Source organism: Dromaius novaehollandiae, chromosome 6 (assembly GCF_036370855.1).
Source record: "Dromaius novaehollandiae isolate bDroNov1 chromosome 6, bDroNov1.hap1, whole genome shotgun sequence".
NCBI lineage: Eukaryota > Metazoa > Chordata > Aves > Casuariiformes > Dromaiidae > Dromaius > Dromaius novaehollandiae.
The window spans coordinates 4,698,556-4,723,137 of NC_088103.1; positions in this window are offsets into that span (position 1 = coordinate 4,698,556).

Genomic DNA, 24,582 nt, shown 5'->3' on the forward strand with positions numbered 1-24,582 from the left:
AGCTGCCTGAGCGCCTCCTAGGCCAGTGGCAGGCTCCTGGCTGCTGGCTGTGCTTGTGAGGTCACAGCAGCCTCCGTGCCTCCTAGGTCAGTGGCAGGCTCCTGGCTGCTGGCTGTGCTTGTGACGTCACAGCAGCCTCAGTACCTCCTAGCCCAGTGGCAGGCTGTTGCCTCCTGGCTGTGTTTGTGAGGTCACAGCAGCCTCAGTGCCTCATACGATAATGTACAGTGCCCCGCTGCTGGCTGTGCTTGTGAGGTCACAGAAAGCTGAGTGCCTCCTAGGCCAGTGGCAGGCTCCTGGCTGCTCGCTGTGCTTGTGAGGTCACAGCAGCCTGAGTGCCTCTGAGGCCAGTGGCAGGCTCCTGGCTGCTGGCTGTGCTTGTGAGGTCACAGCAGCCTCAGTGCCTCCTAGGCCAGTGGCAGGCTCATGGCTGCTGGCTGTGCTTGTGAGGTCACAGCAGCCTCAGTGCCATCTAGGTCTGTGCCAGGCTCCTGGCTGCTGGCTGTGCTTGTGAGGTCACAGCAGCCTCAGTGCCTCCCAGGCCAGTGGCAGGCTCCTGGCTGCTGGCTGTGCTTGTGAGGTCACAGCAGCCTCATTGCCTCCGAGGCCAGTGGCAGGCTCCTGGCTGCTGGCTGTGCTTGTGACGTCACAGCAGCCTCAGTGCCTCCTAGGGTAGTGGCATTCTCATGGCTGCTGCCTGTGCTTGTGAGGTCACAGCAGCCTGAGTGCCCCATACATTAGTGTGCAGCCCCCCTGCTGGCTGCGCTTGTGAGGTCACAGCAACCTGAGTGCCTCCTAGGCCAATGACAGTCTCCTGGCTGCTGGCTGTGCTTGTGAGGTCACAGCAGCCTCCGTGCCTCCTAGGCCAGTGGCAGGCTCCTGGCTGCTGGCTGTGCTTGTGAGGTCACAGCAGCCTCAGTGCCTCCTAGGCCAGTGGCAGGCTCCTGGCTGCTGGCTGTGCTTGTGAGGTCACAGCACCCTGAGTGTCTCCTAGGCCAGTGCCATGCTCCTGGCTGCTGGCTGTGCTTGTGAGGTCATAGCAGCCTCAGTACCTCCTAGGCCAGTGGCAGGCTCCTGGCTGCTGGCTGTGCTTGTGAGGTCACAGCAGCCTCAGTGCCCCCTCGGCCAGTGGCAGGCTCCTGGCTGCTGGCTGTGCTTGTGAGGTAACAGCAGCCTGAGTGCCTCTCAGGATAGTGGCAGGCTCCTGGCTGCTGGCTATGCTTGTGAGGTCACAGCAGCCTCATTGCCTCCTAGGCCAGTGGCAGGCTCATGGCTGCTGGCTGTGCTTGTGATGTCACAGCAGCCTGGGTGCTTCCAAGGCCAGTGGCAGGCTCCTGGCTGCTGGCTGTGCTTGTGTCGTCACAGCAGCCTGAGTGCCCGTTAGGCCAGTGGCAGGCTTCTGGCTACTGGCTGTGCTTGTGAGGTCACAGCAGCCTCAGTGCTTCCTAGGCCAGTGGCAGGCTCATAGCTGCTGGCTGTGCTTGTGAGGTCACAGCACCCTGAGTGTCTCCTAGGCCAGTGCCATGCTCCTGGTTGCTGGCTGTGCTTGTGAGGTCACAGCAGCCTCAGTGCCTCGTAGTCCAGTGACAGGCTCCTGGCTGCTGGCTGTACTTGGGAGGTCACAGCAGCCTCAGTGTCTCCTAGGCCAGTGGCAGCCTCATGGCTGCTGGCTGTGCTTGTGAGGTCACAGCAGCCGCAGTCACTCCGAGGCCAGTGGCCGGCTCATGGCTGCTGGCTGTGCTTGGGAGGTCACAGCAGCCTGAGTGCCTCCTAGGCCAGTGGCAGGCTCATGGCTGCTGGCTGTGCTTGTGAGGTCACAGCAGCCTGAGTGCCTCCTAGGTAATGAGCAGCGCACCTTGCTGGCTGAGCTTGTGATGTTTACAGCAGCCTGACTGCCTCCTAGAGCAGCCACAGGCTCCTGGCTGCTGGCTGCCCTTATGAGGTCACAGCAGCCTGAGTGCCTCCTAGGCCAGTGGCAGGCTCATGGCTGCTGGCTGTGCTTGCGAGGTCACAGCAGCCTCCATGCCTCTGAGGCCAGTGGCAGGGTCCTGGCTGCTCGCTGTGCTTGTGAGGTCACAGCAGCCTGACTGCGTCCGAGGCCAGTGGCAGGCTCATGGCTGCTGGCTGTGCTTGTGAGGCCACAGCTGCCTCAGTGCCTCCTAGGTCAGTGGCAGGCTCCTGGCTGCTGGCTGTCCTTGTGAGGTCACAGCAGCCTCAGTGCCTCCTCGGCCAGTGGCAGCCTCATAGTTGCTGGCTGTGCTTGTGAGGTAACAGCAGCCTCCGTGCCTCTGAGGCCAGCGGCAGGCTCCTGGCTGCTGGCTGTGCTTGGGAGGTCACAGCTGCCTGAGTGCCTCCTAGGCCAGTGGCAGCCTCCTGGCTGCTGGCTGTACTTGTGAGGTCACAGCAGCCTGAGTGCCTCCGAGGCCAGTGGCAGGCTCCTGGCTGCTGCCTGTGCTTGTGAGCTCACAGCAGCTTCAGTGCCTCTCAGGATGGTGGCAGGCTCCTGGCTGCTGGCTGTGCTTGTGAGGTCGCAGCAACCTGAGTGCCTCCTAGGCCAGTGGAAGGCTCCTGGCTGCTGCCTGTGCTTGTGAGGTCACAGCAGCCTCAGTGCCTCCGAGGTCGGTGCCGGGCTTCTGCCTGCTGGCTGTGCTTCTGACGTCACAGCACCCTGAGTGCCTCCTAGGCCAGTGGCAGGCTCATAGTTGCTGGCTGTCCCTGTGAGGTCACAGCAGCCTGAGTGCCTCCTAGGCCAGTGGCAGGCTCATGGCTGCTGGCTGTGCTTGTGAGGTCACAGCAGCCTCAGTGCCTCCTCGGCCAGTGGCAGGCTACTGGCTGCTGGCTGTGCTTGTGACATCACAGCAGCCTGGGTGCCTCCTAGGCCAGTGGCAGGCTCCTGGCTGCTGGCTGTGCTTGTCAGTTCACAGCAGCTTCAGTGCCTCCTAGGCCAGTGGCAGGCTCATGGCTGCTGTCTGTCCTTGTGAGGTCACAGCAGCCTCAATGCCACATACGTTAGTGTACAGCGCCCCCTGCTGGCTGTGCTTGTGAGGTCACAGCACCCTCAGTAACTCCAAGGACAGTGGAAGGCTCCTGGGTGCTGGCTGTGCTTGTGAGGTCTCAGCAGCCTCAGTGCCTCCTAGGACAGTGGCAGGCCCATGGCTGCTGGCTGTGCTTGTGAGGTCGCAGCAACCTGAGTGTCTCCTAGGTCAGTGGCAGTCTCATAGTTGCTGGCTGTGCTGATGAGGTCACAGCAGCCTCAGTGCCTCCTAGGCCAGTGGCAGGCTCCTGGCTGCTGGTTCTGCTTGTGAGGTGACAGCAGGCTGAGTGCCTCCTAGGCCAGTGGAAGTCTCCTGGCTGCTGGCTGTGCTTGTGAGGCCACAGCTGCCTCAGTGCCTCCTAGGTCAGTGGCAGGCTCCTGGCTGCTGGCTGTCCTTGTGAGGTCACAGCAGCCTCAGTGCCTCCTCGGCCAGTGGCAGCCTCATAGTTGCTGGCTGTGCTTGTGAGGTAACAGCAGCCTCCGTGCCTCTGAGGCCAGCGGCAGGCTCCTGTCTGCTGGCTGTGCTTGGGAGGTCACAGCAGCCTCAGTGCCTCCTAGGCCAGTGGCAGCCTCCTGGCTGCTGGCTGTACTTGTGAGGTCACAGCAGCCTGAGTGCCTCCGAGGCCAGTGGCAGGCTCCTGGCTGCTGCCTGTGCTTGTGAGGTCACAGCAGCTTCAGTGCCTCTCAGGATGGTGGCAGGCTCCTGGCTGCTGGCTGTGCTTGTGAGGTCGCAGCAACCTGAGTGCCTCCTAGGCCAGTGGAAGGCTCCTGGCTGCTGCCTGTGCTTGTGAGGTCACAGCAGCCTCAGTGCCTCCGAGGTCGGTGCCGGGCTTCTGCCTGCTGGCTGTGCTTCTGACGTCACAGCACCCTGAGTGCCTCCTAGGCCAGTGGCAGGCTCATAGTTGCTGGCTGTCCCTGTGAGGTCACAGCAGCCTGAGTGCCTCCTAGGCCAGTGGCAGGCTCATGGCTGCTGGCTGTGCTTGTGAGGTCACAGCAGCCTCAGTGCCTCCTCGGCCAGTGGCAGGCTACTGGCTGCTGGCTGTGCTTGTGACATCACAGCAGCCTGGGTGCCTCCTAGGCCAGTGGCAGGCTCCTGGCTGCTGGCTGTGCTTGTCAGTTCACAGCAGCTTCAGTGCCTCCTAGGCCAGTGGCAGGCTCATGGCTGCTGTCTGTCCTTGTGAGGTCACAGCAGCCTCAGTGCCTCATACGTTAGTGTACAGCGCCCCCTGCTGGCTGTGCTTGTGAGGTCACAGCACCCTCAGTAACTCCCAGGACAGTGGAAGGCTCCTGGGTGCTGGCTGTGCTTGTGAGGTCTCAGCAGCCTCAGTGCCTCCTAGGACAGTGGCAGGCCCATGGCTGCTGGCTGTGCTTGTGAGGTCGCAGCAACCTGAGTGTCTCCTAGGTCAGTGGCAGTCTCATAATTGCTGGCTGTGCTGATGAGGTCACAGCAGCCTCAGTGCCTCCTAGGCCAGTGGCAGGCTCCTGGCTGCTGGCTCTGCTTGTGAGGTGACAGCAGGCTGAGTGCCTCCTAGGCCAGTGGAAGTCTCCTGGCTGCTGGCTGTGCTTGTGAGGTCACAGCAGCCTGAATGTCTCATACATGAGTGTGCAGTGGTCCCTGCTGCCTGTTATTGTGAGGTCGCAGCAGCCTCAGTGCCTCCTAGGCCAGTGGCAGGCTCCTGGCTGCTGGCTGTGTTTGTGAAGTCACAGCAGCCTCAGTGCCCCCTAGGCCTGTGCTAGGCTCCTGGCTGCTAGCCGTGCTTGTGAGGTCAAAGCAGCTTCAGCGCCTGCTAGGCCAGTTGCAGGCTCCTGGCTGCTGGCTGTACTTGTCAGGTCACAGCAGCCTCTGTGCTTCATACATTAGTGTACAGCGCCCCCTGCTGGCTGTGCTTGTGAGGTCACAGCAGCCACAGTAACTCCTAGGCCAGTGGAAGGCTCCTGGATGCTGGCTGAGCTTGTGAGGTCCCAGCAACCTCAGTGCCTCCTAGGCCAGTGGCAGGCTCCTGGCTGCTGGCTGTGCTTGTGAGGTCACAGCAGCCTGAGTGCCTCCGAGGCCTGTGCCAGGCTCCTGCCTGCTCACCCTGAGTACCTCCGAGGCCAGTGGCAGGCTCCTGGCTGCTGGCTGTGCTTGTGACGTCACAGCAGCCTCAGTGCCTCCTAGGCCAGTGGCAGGCTCCTGGCTGCTGGCTGTGCTTGTGAGGTCGCAGCAGACTCAGTGTCTCCGTGGATAGTACCATGCTCATGGCTGCTGGCTCTGCTTGTGAGGTCACAGCAGCCTCAGTGCCTTGTAGTCCCGTGGCAGGCTCCTGGCTGCTGGCTGTGCTTTAGAGGTTACAGCAGCCTCAGTGCCTCCTACGCCAGTGGCAGGCTCATGGCTGTTGGCTGTGCTTGTGAGGTCACAGAAGCCTCAGTGCCCCCTAGGTCTGTGCCAGGCTCTTGGCTGCTGTCTGTGCTTGGAAGGTCACAGCAGACTCAGTGCCTCCTTGGCCAGTGGCAGGCTCACGGCAGGTGGCTGTATTTGTGACATCACAGCAGCCTCAGTGCCTTGTAGTCCAGTGGCAGGCGCCTGGCTGCTGCCTGCGCTTGTGAGGTCACAGCAGCCTCAGTGCCTCTGAGGCCTGTGCCAGGCTCCTGGCTGCTGGCTGTGCTTGTGAGGTCACAGAAGCCTCAGTGCCCCCTAGGTCTGTGCCAGGCTCTTGGCTGCTGGCTGTACTTGGAAGGTCACAGCAGACTCAGTGCCTCCTTGGCCAGTGGCAGGTGCCTGGCTGCTGGCTGTGCTTGTGAGGTCACAGCAGCCTCAGTGCCTCCTAGGGTAGTGGCAGGCTCCTGGCTGCTGGCTGTGCTTGTGAGGTCACAGCAGCCTCAGTGCCTCCTAGGCCAGTGGCAGGCTCCTGGCTGCTGGCTGTGCTTGTGAGGTCACAGCAGCCTCAGTGCCTCCGAGGCCAGTGGCAGCCTCCTGGCTGCTAGCCGTGTTTGTGAGGTCAAAGCAGCTTCAGCGCCTGCTAGGACAGCGGCAGGCTCATGGCTGCTGGCTGTGCTTGTGAGGTCACAGCAGCCTCAGTAACTCCTAGGACAGTGGAAGGCTCCTGGCTGCTGGCTGAGCTTGTGAGGTCCCAGCAACCTCAGTGCCTCCTAGGCTAGTGGCAGGCTCCTGGCTTCTGGCTGTGCTTGTGAGGTCACAGCAGCCTCAGTGCCTCCTAGGCCAGTGGCAGGCTCCTGGCTGCTGGCTGTGCTTGTGAGTCACAGCAACCTGGGTGCCTCTTAGGCCAGTTGCAGGCTCATGGCTGCTGGCTGTGCTTGTCAGTTCACAGCAGCTTCAGTGCCTCCTAGGCCAGTGGCAGGCTCCTGGCTGCTGGCTGTGCTTGTGAGGTCACAGCAGCCTGAGTGCCTCATACGTTAGTGTACAGCGCCCCCTGGTGGCTGTGCTTGTGAGGTCACAGCAGCCTGAGTGCCTCCTAGGCCAGTGGAAGGCTCCTGGCTGCTGGCTGTGCTTCTGAGGTCCCAGCAGCCTGAATGTCTCATTCATTAGTGTGCAGTGGTCCCTGCTGCCTGTTCTTGTGAGGTCACAGCAGCCTCAGTGCCTCCTAGGCCATTGGAGGCTGCTGACTGTGCTTGTGAGGTCACAGCAGCCTCAGTGCCTTGTAGTCCCGTGGCAGGCTCCTGGCTGCTGGCTGTGCTTTAGAGGTTACAGCAGCCTCAGTGCCTCCTACGCCAGTGGCAGGCTCATGGTTGTTGGCTGTGCTTTTGAGGTCACAGAAGCCTCAGTGCCCCCTAGGTCTGTGCCAGGCTCTTGGCTGCTGTCTGTGCTTGGAAGGTCACAGCAGACTCAGTGCGTCCTTGGCCGGTGGCAGGCTCACGGCAGGTGGCTGTATTTGTGACATCACAGCGGCCTCAGTGCCTCCTAGGCCAGTGGCAGGCGCCTGGCTGCTGCCTGTGCTTGTGAGGTCACAGCAGCCTCAGTGCCTCCTAGGCCAGTGGCAGGCTCCTGGCTGCTGGCTGTGCTTGTGAGGTAACAGCAGCCTCAGTGCCTCTGAGGCCTGTGCCAGGCTCCTGGCTGCTGGCTGTGCTTGTGAGGTCACAGCATACTGAGTGCTTCCTAGGGCAGTGACAGGCTCCTGGCTGCTGGCTGTGCTTGTGAGGTCACAGCATAATGAGTGCTCCCTAGGGCAGTGACAGGCTCCTGGCTGCTGGCTGTGCTTGTCAGGTCACAGCAGCCTCAGTGCATCCTAGGCCAGTGGCAGGCTCATTGCTGCGGATTGCGCTTGTGAGGTCACAGCCGCCTGAGTGCCTCCTAGGCCAGTGGCAGGCTCCTGCCTGCTGGCTGTGCTTGTGAGGTCACAGCAGCCTGACTGCCTCCGAGGCCAGTGGCAGGCTCATGGCTGCTGGCTGTGCTTGTGAGGTCACAGCAGCCTCAGTGCCTGCTAATTCTGCTTCAGGCTCATGGCTGCTGGCTGTGCTTGTGAGGTCACAGCAGCCTCAGTGTCCTAGCCCAGTGGCAGGCTCCTGGCTGCTGGCTGTGCTTGGGAGGTCACAGCAGCCTGAGTGCCTCCTAGACCAGAGGCAGGCTCCTGGCTTTTGCCTGTGGTTGTGAGGTCACAGCACACTGAGTGCTTCCTAGGGCAGTGGCAGGCTCCTGGCTGCTGCCTGTGCTTGTGAGGTCAGAGCAGCCTCAGTGCCTCCTAGGCCAGTGGCAGGCTCCTGGCTGCTGGCTGTGCTTGTGAGGTCACAGCAGCCTGAGTGCCTCCTAGACCAGAGGCAGGCTCCTGGCTGCTGGCTGTGCTTGTGAGGCCACTGCAGCCTGTGTGCCTCCGAGGCCAGTGGAAGGCTCCTGGCTGCTGGCTGTGCTTGTGAAGTCACAGCAGGCTGAATGTCTCATACATTAGTGTGCAGTGGTCCCTGCTGCCTGTTCTTGTGAGGTCACAGCAGCCTCAGTGCTTCCTAGGCCATTGGAGGCTGCTGACTGTGCTTGTCAGGTCACAGCAGCCTCAGTGCCTTGTAGTCCAGTGGCAGGCTCCTGGTTGCTGGCTGTGCTTTAGAGGTTACAGCAGCCTCAGTGCCTCCTACGCCAGTGGCAGGCTCATGGTTGTTGGCTGTGCTTGTGAGGTCACAGAAGCCTCAGTGCCCCCTAGGTCTGTGCCAGGCTCTTGGCTGCTGTCTGTGCTTGGAAGGTCACAGCAGACTCAGTGCCTCCTTGGCCAGTGGCAGGCTCACGGCAGGTGGCTGTATTTGTGACATCACAGCAGCCTCAGTGCCTCCTACGCCAGTGGCAGGCTCCTGGCTGCTGCCTGAGCTTGTGAGGTCACAGCAGCCTCAGTGCCTCCTAGGGTAGTGGCAGGCTCCTGGCTGCTGGCTGTGCTTGTGAGGTCACAGCAGCCTCAGTGCCTCCTAGGCCAGTGGCAGGCTCCTGGCTGCTGGCTGTGCTTGTGAGGTCACAGCAGCCTCAGTGCCTCCGAGGTCGGTACCAGGCTTCTGCCTGCTGGCTGTGCTTCTGACGTCACAGCACCCTGAGTGCCTCCGAGGCCAGTGGCAGGCTCATAGTTGCTGGCTGTGCTTGTGAGGTCACAGCAGCTTCAGTGCCTCCTAGGCCAGTGGCAGGCTCATGGCTGCTGTCTGTCCTTGTGAGGTCACAGCAGCCTCAGGGCCTCATATGTTAGTGTACAGGGCCCCATGCTGGCTGTGCTTGTGAGGTCACAGCAGCCTCAGTAACTCCCAGGCCAGTGGCAGGCTCCTGGCTGCTGGCTGTGCTTGTGAGGTCTCAGCAGCCTCAGTGCCTCCTAGGTCAGTGGCAGGCTCATGGCTGCTGGCTGTGCTTGTGAGGTCGCAGCAACCTGAGTGCCTCCTAGACCAGTGGCAGGCTCCTGGCTGCTGGCTGTGCTTGTGAGGTCACAGCAGGCTGAGTGCCTCCTAGACCAGTGGTAGGCTCATGGCTGCTGGCGGATCTTGTGACGTCACAGCAGCTTCAGTGCCTCCTCAGCCAGTGACAGGCTACTGGCTGCTGGGTCTGCTTGTGAGGTCACAGCAGCATCATTGCCTCCGAGGCCAGAGCAAGGCTCCTGGCTGCTCGCTGTGCTCGGGAGGTCACAGCAGCCTCAGTGCCCCCTAGGCCTGTGCCAGGCTGCTGGCTGCTGGCTGTGCTTGGGAGGTCACAGCAGCCTCAGTGCCTCCTAGGCCAGTGGCAGGCTACTGGCTGCTGGCTGTGCCTGTGAGGTCACAGCAACCTGGGTGCCTCTTAGGCCAGTGGCAGGCTCATGGCTGCTGGCTGTGCTTGTCAGTTCACAGCAGCTTCAGTGCCTCCTAGGCCAGTGGCAGGCTCATGGCTGCTGTCTGTCCTTGTGAGGTCACAGCAGCCTCAGTGCCTCATACGTTAGTGTACAGCGCCTCCTGCTGTCTGTGGTTGTGAGGTCACAGCAGCCTGAGTGCCTCCTAGTCCCATGGAAGGCTCCTGGCTGCTGGCTGTGCTTGTGAGGTCACAGCAGCCTCAGTGCCTCCTGGGCCAGTTTCAGGCTCGTGGCTGCTGGCTGTGCTTGTGAGGTCACAGCAGCCTCAGTGCCTGCGAGGCCTGTGCCAGGCTCCTGGCTGCTGGCTGTGCTTGTGAGGTCACAGCAGCCTCAGTGCCTCCTAGGCCAGTGGCAGGCTCCTGGCTGCTGCCTGTGCTTGTGAGGTCACAGCAGCCTCAGTGCCTGCGAGGCCTGTGCCAGGCTCCTGGCTGCTGGCTGTGCTTGTGAGGTCACAGCAGCCTCAGTGCCTCCTAGGCCAGTGGCAGGCTCCTGGCTGCGGGCTGTGCTTGGGAGGTCACAGCAGCCTGAGTGACTCCGAGGCCTGTACCAGGCTCCTGGCTGCTAGCTGTGCTTGTGAGGTCACAGCAGCCTCAGTGCCTCCTAGGCCAGTGGCAGGCTCCTGGCTGCTAGCCGTGCTTGTGAGGTCAAAGCAGCTTCAGCCCCTGCTAGGCCAGTGGCAGGCTCCTGGCTGCTGGCTGTCCTTGTGAGGTCACAGCAGCCTCAGTGCCTCCTAGGCCTGTGCCAGGCTGCTGGCTGCTGGCTGTGCTTGTGAGGTAACAGCAGCCTCAGTGCCTCCTAGGCCAGTGGCAGGCTCCTGGCTGCTAGCCGTGCTTGTGAGGTCAAAGCAGCTTCAGCCCCTGCTAGGCCAGTGGCAGGCTCCTGGCTGCTGGCTGTGCTTGTCAGTTCACAGCAGCTTCAGTGCCTCCTAGGCCAGTGGCAGGCTCCTGGCTGCTGGCTGTGCTTGTGAGGTCACAGCAGCCTGAGTGCCTCATACGTTAGTGTACAGCGCCCCCTACTGGCTGTGCTTGTGAGGTCACAGCAGCCTGAGTGCCTCCTAGGCCAGTGGAAGGCTCCTGGCTGCTGGCTGTGCTTCTGAGGTCCCAGCAGCCTGAATGTCTCATTCATTAGTGTGCAGTGGTCCCTGCTGCCTGTTCTTGTGAGGTCACAGCAGCCTCAGTGCCTCCTAGGCCATTGGAGGCTGCTGACTGTGCTTGTGAGGTCACAGCAGCCTCAGTGCCTTGTAGTCCCGTGGCAGGCTCCTGGCTGCTGGCTGTGCTTTAGAGGTTACAGCAGCCTCAGTGCCTCCTACGCCAGTGGCAGGCTCATGGTTGTTGGCTGTGCTTGTGAGGTCACAGAAGCCTCAGTGCCCCGTAGGTCTGTGCCAGGCTCTTGGCTGCTGTCTGTGCTTGGAAGGGCACAGCAGACTCAGTGCCTCCTTGGCCAGTGGCAGGCTCACGGCAGGTGGCTGTATTTGTGAAATCACAGCGGCCTCAGTGCCTTGTAGGCCAGTGGCAGGCGCCTGGCTGCTGCCTGTGCTTGTGAGGTCACAGTAGCCTCAGTGCCTCCTAGGCCAGTGGCAGGCTCCTGGCTGCTGGCTGTGCTTGTGAGGTAACAGCAGCCTCAGTGCCTCCGAGGCCTGTGCCAGGCTCCTGGCTGCTGGCTGTGCTTGTGAGGTCACAGCATACTGAGTGCTTCCTAGGGCAGTGACAGGCTCCTGGCTGCTGGCTGTGCTTGGGAGGTCACAGCAGCCTCAGTGCTTCCTAGCCCAGTGGCAGGCTCCTGGCTGCTGGCTGTGCTTGGGAGGTCACAGCAGCCTGAATGCCTCCTAGACCAGAGGCAGGCTCCTGGCTTTTGCCTGTGGTTGTGAGGTCACAGCACACTGAGTGCTTCCTAGGGCAGTGGCAGGCTCCTGGCTGCTGGCTGTGCTTGTGAGGTCACCGCAGCCTCAATGCATCCTAGGCCAGTGGCAGGCTCATGGCTGCGTGTTGCGCTTGTGAGGTCACAGCAACCTGAGTGCCTCCTAGGCCAGTGGCAGGCTCCTGGCTGGTGGCTGTGCTTGTGAGGTCACAGCAGCCTCAGTGCCTCCTAGACCAGAGGCAGGCTCCTGGCTGCTGGCTGTGCTTGTGAGGCCACTGCAGCCTGTGTGCCTCCGAGGCCAGTGGAAGGCTCCTGGCTGCTGGCTGTGCTTCTGAGGTCACAGCAGCCTGAATGTCTCATACATTAGTGTGCAGTGGTCCCTGCTGCCTGTTCTTGTGAGGTCACAGCAGCCTCAGTGCCTCCTAGGCCATTGGAGGCTGCTGACTGTGCTTGTCAGGTCACAGCAGCCTCAGTGCCTTGTAGTCCAGTGGCAGGCTCCTGGTTGCTGGCTGTGCTTTAGAGGTTACAGCAGCCTCAGTGCCTCCTACGCCAGTGGCAGGCTCATGGTTGTTCGCTGTGCTTGTGAGGTCACAGCAGCCTCAGTGCCCCCTAGGTCTGTGCCAGGCTCTTGGCTGCTGTCTGTGCTTGGAAGGTCACAGCAGACTCAGTGCCTCCTTGGCCAGTGGCAGGCTCACGGCAGGTGGCTGTATTTGTGACATCACAGCAGCCTCAGTGCCTCCTAGGCCAGTGGCAGGCTCATGGCTGCTGCCTGAGCTTGTGAGGTCACAGCAGCCTCAGTGCCTCCTAGGGTCGTGGCAGGCTCCTGGCTGCTGGCTGTGCTTGTGAGGTCACAGCAGCCTCAGTGCCTCCTAGGCCAGTGGCAGGCTCCTGGCTGCTGCCTGTGCTTGTGAGGTCACAGCAGCCTCAGTGCCTCCGAGGTCGGTACCAGGCTTCTGCCTGCTGGCTGTGCTTCTGACGTCACAGCACCCTGAGTGCCTCCGAGGCCAGTGGCAGGCTCATAGTTGCTGGCTGTGCTTGTGAGGTCACAGCAGCTTCAGTGCCTCCTAGGCCAGTGGCAGGCTCATGGCTGCTGTCTGTCCTTGTGAGGTCACAGCAGCCTCAGGGCCTCATATGTTAGTGTACAGGGCCCCATGCTGGCTGTGCTTGTGAGGTCACAGCAGCCTCAGTAACTCCCAGGCCAGTGGCAGGCTCCTGGCTGCTGGCTGTGCTTGTGAGGTCTCAGCAGCCTCAGTGCCTCCTAGGACAGTGGCAGGCTCATGGCTGCTGGCTGTGCTTGTGAGGTCGCAGCAACCTGAGTGCCTCCTAGGCCAGTGTAAGGCTCCTGGCTGCTGCCTGTGCTTGTGAGGTCACAGCAGGCTGAGTGCCTCCTAGACCAGTGGTAGGCTCATGGCTGCTGGCGGATCTTGTGACGTCACAGCAGCTTCAGTGCCTCCTCAGCCAGTGACAGGCTACTGGCTGCTGGGTCTGCTTGTGAGGTCACAGCAGCATCATTGCCTCCGAGGCCAGAGCAAGGCTCCTGGCTGCTCGCTGTGCTCGGGAGGTCACAGCAGCCTCAGTGCCCCCTAGGCCTGTGCCAGGCTGCTGGCTGCTGGCTGTGCTTGTCAGGTCACAGCAGCCTCAGTGCCTCCTAGGCCAGTGGCAGGCTACTGGCTGCTGGCTGTGCTTGTGAGGTCACAGCAACCTGGGTGCCTCTTAGGCCAGTGGCAGGCTCATGGCTGCTGGCTGTGCTTGTGAGGTAACAGGAACCTGAGTGCCTCCGAGGCCAGTGGCAGGCTGCTGCCTCCTGGCTGTGGTTGTGAGGTCACAGCAGCCTCAGTGCCTCCCAGGCCAGTGGCAGGCTCTTGTCTGCTGGCTGTGCTTGTGAGGTCACAGCAGCCTGAGTGCCTCCTAGGCCAGAGGCAGGCTCCTGGCTGCTGGCTGTGCTTGCGAGGTCACAGCAGCTTCAGCGCCTCCTAGGCCAGTGGCAGGCTCATGGCTGCTGGCTGTGCTTGTGAAGTCACAGCAGCCTGAGTGCCTCCTAGGACAGTGGCAGGCTCATGGCTGCTGGTTGTGCTTTTGAGGTGACCGCAACCTGAGTGCCTCCTCGGCCAGTGGCAGGCTCCTGGTTCTTGCCTGTGCTAGTGAGGTCACAGCAGCCTCAGTGCCTCTGAGGAAAGTGGCAGTCCCATGGATGGTTCCTGTGCTTGTGAGGTCACAGCAGCCTCAGTGACTTCGAAGCCAGTAGCAGGCTCCTGGCTGCTGGCTGTGTTTCTGAGGTCAAAGCAGCCTCAGTGCCTCCTAGGCCAGTGGCAGGCTCCTGGTTTCTGGCTGTGCTTGTGAGGTCACAGCAGCCTCAGTGCCTCCTAGGCCAGTGGCAGGCTCATGGCTGCTGGCTGTGATTGTGAGGTCACAACAGCCTCAGTTCCTCCCAGGTCAGTGGCAGGCTGCTGTCTGCTGGCTGTGCTTGTGAGGTAACAGCAGCCTCAGTGCCTCCTAGGCAAGTGGCAGGATCAGGGCTGCTGGCTGTGCTTGTGAGGTCACAGCAGCCTCAGTGCCTCCTAGGCCAGTAGCAGGCTCCTGGCTGCTGCCTGTGCTTGTGAGGTCACAGCAGCCTCAGTGCCTCCGAAGCCAGTGGCAGGCACGTAGCTGCTGGCTGTGCTTGTGAGGTCACAGCAGCCTCAGTGCCTCCTAGGCCAGCGGCAGGCTCATGACTGCTGGCTGTGTTTGTGAGGTCACAGCACCCTGAGTGCCTCCTAGAACAGTGGCAGGCTCATGGCTGTTGCTTGTGCTTGGGAGGTCACAGCAGCCTCAGTGCCTCCTAGGCCAGTGGCAGGCTCCTGGCTGCTGGCTGTGCTTGTGACGTCACAGCAGCCTGAGTGCCTCCGAGGCCAGTGGCAGGCTCCTGGCTGCTGGCTGTGCTTGTGAGGTCACAGCAGCCTCAGTGAATCCAAATCAGTGGCAGGCTCATTGCTGCGGATTGCGCTTGTGAGGTCACAGCCGCCTGAGTGCCTCCTAGGCCAGTGGCAGGCTCCTGGCTACTGCCTGTGCTTGTGAGGTCACAGCAGCCTCAGTGCCTCCGAGGCCTGTGCCAGGCTCATGGCTGCTGGCTGTGCTTGTGAGATCAGAGCAGCCTCAGTGCCTCCTAGGCCAGTGGCAGGTTCCTGGCTGCTGCCTGTGCTTGTGAGGTCACAGCAGCCTCAGTGCCTCCGAGGCCTGTGCCAGGCTCATGGCTGCTGGCTGTGCTTGTGAGGTCAGAGCAGCCTCAGTGCCTCCTAGGACAGTGGCAGGCTCCTGGCTGCTGGCTGTGTTTGTGAAGTCACAGCAACCTGAGTGCCTCCTAGGCCAGTGGCAGGCTGCTGGCTGCTGGCTGTGCTTGTTAGGTCACAGCAACCTGAGTGCTTCCTAGGCCAGTGGCAGGCTCATGACTGCTGGCTGTGCTTGTGAGGTCACAGCAGCCTCAGTGCCTCCTAGGACAGTAGCAGGCTCATGGCTGCTGCTTGTGCTTGTGAGGTCACAGCAGCCTCAGTGCCTCCTAGGCCAGTGGCAGGCTCCTGGCTTTTGCCTGTGCTTGTGAGCTCAGAGCAGCCTGAGTGCTTCTTAGGCCAGTGGCAGGCTCCTGGCTGCTGGCTGTGCTTGTGAGGTCACAGCTGCCTCAGTGCCTCCTAGGCCAGTGGCAGGCTCCTGGCTGCTGGCTGTGCTTGTGAGGTCACAACAGCCTTCAGTGCGTCCTAGGCCAGTGGCAGGCTCATGGCTGCTGTCTGTCCTTGTGAGGTCACAGCAGCCTCAGGGTCTCATATGTTAGTGTACAGCGCCCCCTGCTGGCTGTGCTTGTGAGGTCACAACAGCCTCAGTGCCTCCTAGGCCAGTGGCAGGCTCCTGGCTGCTGGCTGTGCTTGTGAGGTTACAGCAGCGCCAGTGCCTCCTAGGCCAGTGGCAGGCTCCTGGCTGCTGGCTGTGCTAGTGAGGTCACAGCAGCCTCCGTGCCTCCTAGGCCAGCGGCAGACTCATGGTTGCTGGCTGTGCTAGTGAGGTCACAGCAGCCTCCGTGCCTCCTAGGACAGTGGCAGGCTCATGGTTGCTGGCTGTGCTTGTGAGGTCACAACAACCTCAATGCCCCCGAGGCCAGTGGCAGGCTCCTGGCTGCTGGCTCTGCTTGTGAGGTCACAGCAGCCTCAGTGCCTCCTAGGCAAGTGGCAGGATCAGGGCTGCTGGCTGTGCTTGTGAGCTCAGAGCAGCCTGAGTGCTTCTTAGGCCAGTGGTAGGCTCCTGGCTGCTGGCTGTGCTTGTGAGGTCACAGCAGCCTCAGTGCCACCTAGGATATGAGCAGCGTGCCTTGTTGGCTGTGCTTGTGAGGTAACAGCATCCTGAGTGCCTCCTCGGCCAGTGGCAGGCTCCTGGCTGCTGGCTGTGCTTGTGAGGTCACAGCTGCCTCAGTGCCTCCTAGGCCAGTGGCAGCCTCCTGGCTGCTGGCTGTGCTTGTGAGGTCACAGCAGCCTCAGTGACTCCTAGGCCAGTGGCAGGCTCATGGCTGCTGGCTGTGATTGTGAGGCCACAACAGCCTCAGTTCCTCCCAGGTCAGTGGCAGGCTGCTGTCTGCTGGCTGTGCTTGTGAGGTAACAGCAGCCTCAGTGCCTCCTAGGCAAGTGGCAGGCTCCTGGCTGCTGGCTGTGCTTGTGAGGTCACAGCAGCCTCAGTGCCTCCTAGGCCAGTAGCAGGCACGTGGCTGCTGGCTGTGCTTGTGAGGTCACAGCAGCCTCAGTGCCTCCTAGGCAAGTGGCAGGCTCCTGGCTGCTGCCTGTGCTTGTCAGGTCAGAGCAGCCTCAGTGCCTCCGAAGCCAGTGGCAGGCACGTGGCTGCTGGCTGTGCTTGTGAGGTCACAGCAGCCTCAGTGCCTCCTAGGCCAGCGGCAGGCTCATGACTGCTGGCTGTGTTTGTGAGGTCACAGCACCCTGAGTGCCTCCTAGAACAGTGGCAGGCTCATGGCTGTTGCTTGTGCTTGTGAGGTCACAGCAGCCTCAGTGCCTCCTAGGCCAGTGGCAGGCTCCTGGCTTTTGCCTGTGTTTGTGACGTCACAGCAGCCTGAGTGCTTCTTAGGCCAGTGGCAGGCTCCTGGCTGCTGGCTGTTCTTGTGAGGTCACAGCAGCCTCAGTGCATCCTAGATCAGTGGCAGGCTCATTGCTGCGGATTGCGCTTGTGAGGTCACAGCCGCCTGAGTGCCTCCTAGGCCAGTGGTAGGCTCCTGGCTGCTGCCTGTGCTTGTGAGGTCACAGCAGCCTCAGTGCCTCTGAGGCCTGTGCCAGGCTCATGGCTGCTGGCTGTGCTTGTGAGGTAAGAGCAGCCTCAGTGCCTCCTAGGACAGTGGCAGGCTCCTGGCTGCTGCAAGTGCTTGTGAGGTCACAGCAGCCTCAGTGCCTCCAAGGCCTGTGCCAGGCTCATGGCTGCTGGCTGTGCTTGTGAGGTCAGAGCAGCCTCAGTGCCTCCTAGGACAGTGGCAGGCTCCTGGCTGCTGGCTGTGTTTGCGAGGTCACAGCAACCTGAGTGCCTCCTAGGCCACTGGAAGGTTCCTGGCTGCTGGCTGTGCTTGTTAGGTCACAGCAACCTGAGTGCTTCCTAGGCCAGTGGCAGGCTCATGACTGCTGGCTGTGCTTGTGAGGTCACAGCACCCTGAGTACCTCCTAGGACAGTAGCAGGCTCATGGCTGCTGCTTGTGCTTGTGAGGTCACAGTAGCCTCAGTGCCTCCTAGGCCAGTGGCAGGCTCCTGGCTTTTGCCTGTGCTTGTGAGCTCAGAGCAGCCTGAGTGCCTCCAAGGCCAGTGGCAGGCTCCTCGCTGCTGGCTGTGCTTGTGAGGTCACAGCTGCCTCAGCGCCTCCTAGGACAGTGGCAGGCTCCTGGCTGCTGGCTGTGCTTGTGAGGTCACAACAGCCTCAGTGCGTCCTAGGCCAGTGGCAGGCTCCTGGCTGCTGGCTGTGCTTGTGAGGTTACAGCAGCGCCAGTGCCTCCAAGGCGAGTGGCAGGCTCCTGGCTGCTGGCTGTGCTTGTGAGGTCACAGCAGCCTCCGTGCCTCCTAGGCCAGTGGCAGGCTCATTGTTGCCGGCTGTGCTTGTGAGGTCACAGCAGCCTGAGTGCCTCCTAGGCCAGTGGCAGGCTCATGGCTGATGGCTGTGCTTGTGAGGTCACAGCTGCCTCAGTGCCTCCTAGGCCAGTGGCAGCCTCCTGGCTGCTGGCTGTGCTTGTGAGGTCACAACAGCCTCAGTGCGTCCTAGGCCAGTAGCAGGCTCCTGGCTGCTGGCTGTGCTTGTGATGTCACAGCAGCCTCAGTGCCTCCTAGGCCAGTGGCAGGCTCATGGCTGCGTGTTGCGCTTGTGAGGTCACAGCAACCTGAGTACCTCCTAGGCCAGTGGCAGGCTCCTGGCTGCTGGCTGTGCTTGTGAGGTCACAGCAGCCTGAGTGCCTCCTAGACCAGAGGCAGGCTCCTGGCTGCTGGCTGTGCTTGTGAGGCCACTGCAGCCTGTGTGCCTCCGAGGCCAGTGGAAGGCTCCTGGCTGCTGGCTGTGCTTGTGAGGTCACAGCAGCCTGAATGTCTCATACATTAGTGTGCAGTGGTCCCTGCTGCCTGTTCTTGTGAGGTCACAGCAGCCTCAGTGCCTCCTAGGCCATTGGAGGCTGCTGACTGTGCTTGTGAGGTCTCAGCTGCCTGAGTGCCTCCGAGGCCAGTGACAGGCTCGTTACTGCTGGCTGTGCTTTAGAGGTTACAGCAGCCTCAGTGCCTCCTACGCCAGTGGCAGGCTCATGGTTGTTGGCTGTGCTTGTGAGGTCACAGAAGCCTCAGTGCCCCCTAGGTCTGTGCCAGGCTCTTGGCTGCTGTCTGTGCTTGGAAGGTCAGAGCAGACTCAGTGCCTCCTTGGCCAGTGGCAGGCTCACGGCAGGTGGCTGTACTTGTGACATCACAGCAGCCTCAGTGCCTCCTAGGCCAGTGGCAGGCGCCTGGCTGCTGCCTGTGCTTGTGAGGTCACAGCAGCCTCAGTGCCTCCTAGGACAGTGGCAGGCTCCTGGCTGCTGGCTGTGCTTGTGAGGTCACAGCAGCCTCAGTGCCTCTTAGGCCAGTGGCAGGCTCATGGCTGCTGCCTGAGGTTGTGAGATCACAGCAGCCTCAGTGCCTCCTGGGCCAGTGGCAGGATCATGGCTGCTGGCTGAGCTTGTGAGGTCACAGCAGCCTGAATGCCTCCTAGGCCAGTGGCAGGCGTCTGGCTCCTGGCTGTGCTTGTGAGGTCACAGCAGCCTCAGTGCCTCCGAGGCCAGTGGCAGGCTCCCGGCTGCTGGCTGTCCTTGTGAGGTCACAGTAGCCTGAGTGCCTCCTAGGCCCGTGGAAGGCTCCTGGCTGCTGCCTGTGGTTGTGAGGTCTCAGCAGCCTCAGTGCCTCCTGGGCCAGTTTCAGGCTCCTGGCTGCTGGCTGTGCTTGTGAGGTCGCAGCAACCTGAGTGCCTCCTAGGCCAGGGGCAGGCTCCTGCCTGCTGGCTGTGCTTGTGAGGTCACAGCAGCCCGAGTGCCTCCTAGACCAGTGGTAGGCTCATGGCTGCTAGCGGAGCTTTTGACGTCACAGCAGCTTCAGTGCCTCCTAGGCCAGTGACAGGCTACTGGCTGCTGGCTCTGCTTGTAAGGTCACAGCAGCATCATTGCCTCCGAGGCCAGAGGAAGGCTCCTGGCTGCTGGCTGTGCTTGTGAGGTCACAGCAACCTGGGTGCCTCTTAGGCCAGTTGCAGGCTCATGGCTGCTGGCTGTGCTTGTCAGTTCACAGCAGCTTCAGTGCCTCCTAGGCCAGTGGCAGGCTACTGGCTGCTGGCTGTGCTTGTGAGGTCACAGCAACCTGGGTGCCTCTTAGGCCAGTTGCAGGCTCATGGCTGCTGGCTGTGCTTGTCAGTTCACAGCAGCTTCAGTGCCTCCTAGGCCAGTGGCAGGCTCATGGCTGCTGGCTGTGCTTGTGAGGTCACAGCAGCCTCAGTGCCTCATACGTTCGTGTACAGCGCCCCCTGCTGGCTGTGATTCTGAGGTCACAGCAGCCTCAGTGCCTGCGAGGCCTGTGCCAGGCTCCTGGCTGCTGGCTGTGGTTGTGACGTCACAGTAGCCTGGGTGCCTCCTAGGCCAGTAGCAGGCTCCTGGCTGCTGGCTGTGCTTGTGAGGTCACAGCAGCCTCAGTGCCTCCTAGGCAAGTGGCAGGCTCCTGGCTGCTGGCTGTGCTTGTGACGTCACAGCACCCTGAGTACCTCCTAGGCCAGTGGCAGTCTCATAGTTGCTGGCTGGGCTGATGAGGTCACAGCAGCCTCAGTGCCTCCTACGCCAGTGGCAGGCTCCTGGCTTCTGGCTGTGCTTGTGAGTTCACAGCAGGCTGAGTGCCTCCTAGGCCAGTGGAAGGCTCCTGGCTGCTGGCTGTGCTTGTGAGGTCACAGCAGCCTGAATGTCTCATACATGAGTGTGCAGTGGTCCCTGCTGCCTGTTATTGTAAGGTTGCAGCAGCCTCAGTGCCTCCTAGGCCAGTGGCAGGCTCCTGGCTGCTGGCTGTGCTTGTGAGGTCACAGCAGCCTCAGTGCCCCCTAGGCCTGTGCTAGGCTCCTGGCTGCTAGCTGTGCTTGTGAGGTCACAGCAGCCTCAGTGCCTCCTAGGCCAGTGGCAGGCTACTGGCTGCTGGCTGTGCTTGTGAGGTCACAGCAGCCTCAGTGCCTCCTAGGCCAGTGGCAGGCTCCTGGCTGCTAGCCGTGCTTGTGAGGTCAAAGCAGCTTCAGCGCCTCCTAGGCCAGCGGCAGGCTCATGGCTGCTGGCTGTGCTTGTCAGGTCACAGCAGCCTCAGTGCCTCATACATTAGTGTACAGCGCCCCCTGCTGGCTGTGCTTGTGAGCTCACAGCAGCCTCAGTAACTCCTAGGCCAGTGGAAGGCTCCTGGCTGTTGGCTGAGCTTGTGAGGTCCAGGCAACCTCAGTGCCTCCTAGGCCAGTGGCAGGCTCCTGGCTGCTGCCTGTGCTTGAGAGGTCACAGCAGCCTGTGTGCCTCCGAGGCCTGTGCCAGGCTCCTGCCTGCTGGCTGTGCTTGTGACGTCACAGCACCCTGAGTACCTCCTAGGCCAGTGGCAGGCTCCTGGCTGCTGGCTGTGCTTGTGACGTCCCAGCAGCCTCAGTGCCTCCTAGGCCAGTGGCAGGCTTCTGCCTGCTGGCTGTGCTTGTGAGATCACAGCAGCCTCAGTGCCTCCTAGGCCAGTGGCAGGCTCCTGGCTGCTGCCTGTGCTTGTGAGGCCACTGCAGCCTGTGTGCCTCCGAGGCCAGTGGAAGGCTCCTGGCTGCTGGCTGTGCTTGTGAGGTCACAGCAGCCTGAATGTCTCATAGATTAGTGTGCAGTGGTCCCTGCTGCCTGTTCTTGTGAGGTCACAGCAGCCTGAGTGCCTCCTAGGCCATTGGAGGCTGCTGGCTGTGCTTGTGAGGTCTCAGCTGCCTGAGTGCCTCCGAGGCCAGTGGCAGGCTCCTGGCTGCTGGCTGTGCTTCTGGGGTCACAGCAGCCTCAGTGCCTCCGAGGCCAGTGGCAGGCTCATTGCTGCTGGCTGTGCTTGTGAGGTAACAGCAGCCTGAGTGCCTCCTACGCCAGTGGCAGGCTCCTGGTTCTTGGCTGTGCTTGTGAGGTCGCAGAAGCCTCAGTGCCCCCTAGGTCTGTGCCAGGCTCTTGGCTGCTGTCTGTGCTTGTGAGGTCACAGCAGACTCAGTGCCTCCTTGGCCAGTGGCAGGCTCACGGCAGGTGGCTTGACTTGTGACATCACAGCAGCCTCAGTGCCTCCTAGGCCAGTGGCAGGCTCCTGGCTGCTGCCTGAGGTTGTGAGATCACAGCAGCCTCAGTGCCTCCTAGGCCAGTGGCAGGATCATGGCTCCTGGCTGAGCTTGTGAGGTCACAGCAGCCTCAGTGCCTCCGAGGCCAGTGGCAGGCTCCCGGCTCCTGGCTGTCCTTGTGAGGTCACAGTAGCCTGAGTGCCTCCGAGGCCAGTGGCAGGCTCCTGATTGCTGGCTGTGCTTGTGAGGTCACAGCAGCCTCAGTGCCTCCTAGGCCAGTGGCAGGCTCCTGGCTGCTGCCTGTGATTGTGAGGTCACAGCAGCCTCAGTGCCTCCTAGACCAGTGGCAGGCTCCTGGCTGCTGGCTGTGCTTGTGAGGTCACAGGAACCCGAGTGCCTCCTAGGCCAGTGGCAGGCTCCTGGCTGCTGGCTGTGCTTGTCAGGTCAGAGCAGCCTGGGTGCCTCCTAGGACAGTGGCAGGCTCATGGCTGCTGGCTGTGCTAGTGAGCTAACAGCTGCCTGAGTGCCTCTGAGGCCAGTGGCAGGCTCATGGCTGCTGGCTGTGCTTGTGAGCTCACAGCTGCCTGAGTGACTCCTAGGCCAGTTGCAGGATCCTGGCTTCTGGCTGTGCTTGTTGGGTCACAGCAGCCTGGGTGCCTCCTAGGCCAGTGGAAGGCTCCTGGCTGCTGGCTGTGCTTGTGAGGTCACAGCAGCCTCAGTGCCTCCTAGGCCAGTGGCAGGCTCATGGCTGCTGGCTGTGCTTTTGAGGTCACAGCAGGCTGAGTGCTTCCTAGCCCAGTGGCAGGCTCTTGGCTGCTGGCTGTGCTTGTGAGGTCACAGCAGCCTGAGTGCCTCCTAGACCAGAGGCAGGCTCCTGCCTGCTGCCTGTGGTTGTGAGGTCACAGCACACTGAGTGCTTCCTAGGGCAGTGGCAGGCTCCTGGCTGCTGGCTGTGCTTGTGAGGTCACAGCAGCCTCATTGCCTCCTAGGCCAGTGGCAGGCTCATGGCTGCGTGTAGCGCTTGTGAGGTCACAGCAGCCTCAGTGCCTCCTAGACCAGAGGCAGGCTCCTGGCTGCTGGCTGTGCTTGTGAGGTCACAGCAGCCTGAGTGCCTCCTAGACCAGAGGCAGGCTCCTGGCTGCTGCCTGTGCTTGTGAGGTCACAGCACACTGAGTGCTTCCTAGGGCAGTGGCAGGCTCCTGGCTGCTGGCTGTGCTTGTCAGGTCACAGCAGCCTCTGTGCCTCCGAGGCCAGTGGCAGGCTCATGGCTGCTGGCTGTGATTGTGAGGTCACAACAGCCTCAGTTCCTCCCAGGTCAGTGGCAGGCTGCTGTCTGCTGGCTGTGCTTATGAGGTAAGAGCAACCTCAGTGCCTCCTAGGCAAGTGGCAGGATCAGGGCTGCTGGCTGTGCTTGTGAGGTCACAGCAGCCTCAGTGCCTCCTAGGCCAGTAGCAGGCTCCTGGCTGCTGGCTGTGCTTGTCAGGTCACAGGAGCCTCAGTGCCTCCGAAGCCAGTGGCAGGCACGTGGCTGCTGGCTGTGCTTGTGAGGTCACAGCAGCCTCAGTGCCTCCTAGGCCAGCGGCAGGCTCATGACTGCTGGCTGTCCTTGTGAGGTCACAGCACCCTGAGTACCTCCTAGGAAAGTAGCAGGCTCATGGCTGCTGCTTGTGCTTGTGAGGTCACAGCAGCCTCAGTGCCTCCTAGGCCAGTGGCAGGCTCCTGGCTGATGGCTGTGCTTGTGAGGTCACAGCTGCCTCAGTGCCTCCTAGGCCAGTGGCAGCCTCCTGGCTGCTGGCTGTGCTTGTGAGGTCACAGCAGCCTCCGTGCCTCCTAGGCCAGCGGCAGGCTCATGGTTGCTGGCTGTGCTTGGGAGGTCACAGCAGCCTGAGTGCCTCCTAGGCCAGTAGCAGGCTCCTGGCTGCTGGCTGTGCTTGTGAGGTCTCAGCAGCCTCAGTGCGTCCTAGGCCAGTGGCAGGCTCCTGGCTGCTGGCTGTGCTTGTGAGGTAACAGCAGCGCCAGTGCCTCCGAGGCCAGTGGCAGGCTCCTGGCTGCTAGCTGTGCTTGTGAGGTCACAGCAGCCTTAGTGCCTCCTAGGTCAGTGGCAGGCTCCTGGCTGCTGGTTGTGCTTCTGAGGTGACAGCAACCTGAGTCCCATGGATGTTGGCTGTGCTTGTGAGGTCACAGCAGCCTCAGGGCCCCCGAGGCCAGTGGTAGGCTCATGCCTGCTGGCTGTGTATGTGAGGTCTCAGCAGCCTCCATGACTCATACCTTAGTGTGCAGCACCCCATGCTGGCTCTGCTTGTCAGGTCACAGCAGCCTCAGTGCCTCCTAGGTCAGTGGCAGGCTGCTGCCTGCTGGCTGTGCTTGTGAGGCCACATCAGCCTGAGTGCCTCCTAGGCCACTGGCAGGCTCCTGGCTGCTTGTTGTGCTTCTGAGGTCACAGCAGCCTGAGTGCCTCCGAGGCCAGTGGCGGGCTCATGGCTGCTGGCTGTGCTTGTGAGGTCACAAAATCCTCAATGCCTCCGAGGCCAGTGGCAGGCTCCTGGCTGCTGGCTCTGCTTGTGAGGTCACAGCAGCCTCAGTGCCTCCTAGGCCAGTGGCAGGCTCATGGCTGCTGGCTGTGCTTGTGAGGTCACAGCAGCCTCAGTGCCTCCTAGGCCAGTGGCAGGCTCCTGGCTGCTGGCTGTGCTTGTGAGGTCACAGCTGCCTCAGTGCCTCCTAGGCCAGTGGCAGCCTCCTGGCTGCTGGCTGTGCTTGTGAGGCCACAGCAGCCTCCGTGCCTCCTAGGCCAGCGGCAGGCTCATGGTTGCTGGCTGTGCTTGGGAGGTCACATCAGCCTGAGTGCCTCCTAGGCCAGTAGCAGGCTCCTGGATGCTGGCTGTGCTTGTGAGGTCTCAGCAGCCTCAGTGCGTCCTAGGCCAGTGGCAGGCTCCTGGCTGCTGGCTGTGCTTGTGAGGTTACAGCAGCGCCAGTGCCTCCTAGGCCAGTGGCAGGCTCCTGGCTGCTAGCTGTGCTTGTAAGGTCACAGCAGCCTTAGTGCCTCCTAGGTCAGTGGCAGGCTCCTGGCTGCTGGTTGTGCTTCTGAGGTGACAGCAACCTGAGTCCCATGGATGCTGCCTGTGCTTGTGAGGTCACAGCAGCCTCAGGGCCCCCGAGGCCAGTGGTAGGCTCATGCCTGCTGGCTGTGTATGTGAGGTCTCAGCAGCCTCCATGACTCATACCTTAGTGTGCAGCACCCCATGCTGGCTCTGCTTGTCAGGTCACAGCAGCCTCAGTGCCTCCTAGGTCAGTGGCAGGCTCATGCCTGCTGGCTGTGCTTGTGAGGCCACATCAGCCTGAGTGCCTCCTAGGCCAGTGGCAGGCTCCTGGCTGCTTGTTGTGCTTCTGAGGTCACAGCAGCCTGAGTGCCTCCGAGGCCAGTGGCAGGCTCATGGCTGCTGGCTGTGCTTGTGAGGTCACAAGAACCTCAATGCCTCCGAGGCCAGTGGCAGGCTCCTGGCTGCTGGCTGTGCTTGTGAGGTCACAGCAGCCTCAGTGCCTCCTAGGCCAGTGGCAGGCTCATGGCTGCTGGCTGTGCTTGTGAGGTAACAGCAGCCTCAGTGCCTCCAAGGC